We start from the raw sequence: 3,743 nt of genomic DNA, 5'->3' as shown, positions 1-3,743 counted from the left end.
CTAATCTATATAAAGATTAGGCACATATACATACACGATTAGGGACGTACGTACAGTTTTTGCATATATGCACACAGATTCACAAAAATTAATGTTTCAATTAAATTTCTGCACTGTACACATTTATCTAATGATAGAAAACTAAGTATAATTCAACTTTGCTGAATAAAATGGCCACAATAAAAATTGCTACTCGTCCATCAATTTAAAAATTTTTTGTGAATACATTCCGTGCTAACCGACAACTCCTAGTATGGGCTTCGACAGTGCCGGTTCGAATCCTGCCAGATTTTCACATCCTGTATTTGACCAGCTAGGGGAGAAATGGTAGTGGCGTAAAATTATGATCTTCAGTTTAACGAGGGGAGAAAAGGGTGTGGTGTAAAATTACAATCTTTATCTTTAGCGCCAATTTTCTGGATTCAATTCCTAACCTCTACGCAGTGTCTGATGGATGTGAGGTGTGTGGCGCTCTTGGTGGTGATCTGTCCTCATCAACCACCATGATGCTGTTGAAAAGAGTAGGCTATATTCTGGCACCGTGTTTCACCCTCTACCTTTCCTTCATTCTTAACAAAGCAAACCCAACACAGCAAGTGCTCATCACACTTTTCCATCTGACACAGATACGCACTTGACATTTCGTACCAGGTCGGAGGAAGGCGATGGCAAACCACCTCCATTAGCGACTTGCGTGTCCGCCGCCGGGAGCTGAGTGGTCAGTGCAACAGACTGTCAATCCTAAGGACCCGGGTTCGATTCCCGGCTGGGCCGGAGATTTTCTTCGCCCAGTGAGTGGGTGTTGTGTTGTCCTGAACATCATCATTTCATCCCCATCGACGCGCAAGTCGCCGAAACGGCGTCAAATCCGAAACCCGGAAACAGTCTACCCGACGGAAGGCCCTGGTCACACGACATTTGTTGTTAGCGCCTTGCCTAGAGCTACAAGGCGGGATTCCTTAATCCACTCCACTGTGCTCATTTTTTGAGTATGAGACTAGACCTACTAGACTTCAGTGTGCGTATCCTGTGCTTAACCTCGTGGGAGACCTGTCCATTTATATTACGTTGTTCTGTTAGTAAACTAGAACTGCATGTCGTGGGTATATGTTATTGTGTTACAACTTTGTTTCAGTCACCGTATAAGCTATCTAATATACGTGGTAGCATGCCTTCCGCTCACGAGGGAAGTAAAAGTTATGCAGCTATTTCTGCATCTAGCACCAATTTCAGACCCTAGACGGGTGACACGGACTCGGTCACTAAACCTTGCAACCATTTCAGGTTGTTGTACATTCGCCATAACCTGTGAGGAGATCAGATGAGGATGTATACATCTACATGGTGCCAGGAACGTCCATACACACCTCCTCTCCTCACAACACCTCTTCGTTAGCTGTTCGTCAAAAGCTGTCTCCCCAGGCAGTCATATTCTCCATCCCATAATACTTCGGAGGCAGAACCTCTGCAATTATCCTACGACAGATGTCCACGACCACCACGTGTCTGACATGTCAAACAGCATGTAAACAGCACTTTTGTATTTAGGTTTCCTTATTCTGTTTACACGGGAGCATAATTGTTGCTGAGTCTCGTTGTGTGTTCGTAACGATTGTGTGGAGTCTTTAAACTGTCAGGCACTCAAGTTTCGAACCACCATTTTGCAACTATATCCTTGGAGTACCATATTGCACGCCTTGTAGTGACTCATGTTTGCAGTTCTTTCTGGGAGTGAATTCAGACGCCTCTTCAAAACCTGATTTTGACCAACTTGGAAGTGTCAGCGACCTTAGTTGTGATAACTGCTTATTAGGAATCAGTCACAATCGCAAAATATATATTTAAAACGGCCGGTTTCGGCACATACCGTAGACCACCTTCACACTGATTGCACCATTTGCTGGAGCTGACGATGTGCTGAACAGCTGCGTGTTGTGAAGACAGTAAGTGCTCAAACGGTGCAATCAGTCTAATAATGGCCTACTGTATGTTCCGAAACAAGTCATTTTAAAGGAATGATATTTTACAAATCCAATTGTTTCTTCGTAAGTAATCTTCAGAACCCGTTTTTTCAGGGGACATTGCTCAGACAACATATCTACAGTGTTCAGAATCGAAACCTCCAATCCTTCTCAGTCCCGAGCTCACATTTTACAAATAAGAAGGCTATACTGGTGGTCATTCCATTGTTGCGAGACAAAGTAACATTAAAATGCTAAATTAAAAAAAAATGATATGAAACTTCCTGGCAGATTAAAACTGTGTGCCCGACCGAGACTCGAACTCGGGACCTTTGCCTTTCGCGGGCAAGTGCTCTACCAACTGAGCTACCGAAGCACGACTCACACCCGGTACTCACAGCTTTACTTCTGCCAGTACCTCGTCTCCTACCTTCCAAACTTTACAGAAGCTCTCCTGCGAACCTTGCAGAACTAGCGCTCCTGAAAGAAAGGATATTGCGGAGACATGGCTTAGCCACAGCCTGGGGGATGTTTCCAGAATGAGATTTTCACTCTGCAGCGGAGTGTGCGCTGATATGAAACTTCCTGGCAGATTAAAACTGTGTGCCCGACCGAGACTCGAACTCGGGACCTTTGCCTTTCGCGGGCAAGTGCTCTACCAACTGAGCTACCGAAGCACGACTGACGCCCGGTACTCACAGCTTCACTTCTGCCAGTACCTCGTCTCCTACCTTCCAAACTTTACAGAAGCTCTCCTGCGAACCTTGCAGAACTAGCGCTCCTGAAAGAAAGGATATTGCGGAGACATGGCTTAGCCACAGCCTGGGGGATGTTTCCAGAATGAGATTTTCACTCTGCAGCGGAGTGTGCGCTGATATGAAACTTCCTGGCAGATTAAAACTGTGTGCCCGACCGAGACTCGAACTCGGTACCTTTGCCTTTCGCGGCCAAGTGCTCTACCAACTGAGCTACCGAAGCACGACTCACGCCCGATACTCACAGCTTTACTTCTGCCAGTACCTCGTCTCTTACCTTCCAAACTTTACAGAAGCTCTCCTGCGAACCTTGCAGAACTAGCGCTCCTGAAAGAAAGGATATTGCGGAGACATGGCTTAGCCACAGCCTGGGGGACGTTTCCAGAATGAGATTTTCACTCTGCAGCGGAGTGTGCGCTGATATGAAACTTCCTGGCAGATTAAAACTGTGTGCCCGACCGAGACTCGAACTCGGGACCTTTGCCTTTCGGGGGCAAGTGCTCTACCAACTGAGCTACCGAAGCACGACTCACACCCGGTACTCACAGCTTTACTTCTGCCAGTACCTCGTCTCCTACCTTCCAAACTTTACAGAAGCTCTCCTGCGAACCTTGCAGAACTAGCGCTCCTGAAAGAAAGGATATTGCGGAGACATGGCTTAGCCACAGCCTGGGGGATGTTTCCAGAATGAGATTTTCACTCTGCAGCGGAGTGTGCGCTGATATGAAACTTCCTGGCAGATTAAAACTGTGTGCCCGACCGAGACTCGAACTCGGTACCTTTGCCTTTCGCGGCCAAGTGCTCTACCAACTGAGCTACCGAAGCACGACTCACGCCCGGTACTCACAGCTTTACTTCTGCCAGTACCTCGTCTCCTACCTTCCAAACTTTACAGAAGCTCTCCTGCGAAAAAAATGATATGATTTACCAAAATTGTAGGACATGTTCACAGTTACCATCTGTTTCAAAATAGTCGAAATATATGCAATATTCACAAAACTCAGTATTAAACACCTAAAAATTACGA

At 46.2% G+C, this 3,743-nt stretch overlaps 1 non-coding gene across 1 annotated transcript; it reads right to left on the bottom strand.

Annotated features, from left to right (window-relative positions):
• Positions 1–3,166: 3,166 nt before the first annotated feature.
• Positions 3,167–3,241, bottom strand: Trnas-cga. The gene has a single exon. It is a non-coding gene; the product is annotated as a tRNA-Ser (tRNA).
• Positions 3,242–3,743: the final 502 nt, after the last annotated feature.

Source organism: Schistocerca americana, chromosome 4 (assembly GCF_021461395.2).
Source record: "Schistocerca americana isolate TAMUIC-IGC-003095 chromosome 4, iqSchAmer2.1, whole genome shotgun sequence".
Lineage (NCBI taxonomy): Eukaryota > Metazoa > Arthropoda > Insecta > Orthoptera > Acrididae > Schistocerca > Schistocerca americana.
The sequence above is the reverse complement of the archived record's forward strand: the minus strand, read 5'-3'. Positions and strand labels throughout refer to the sequence as shown.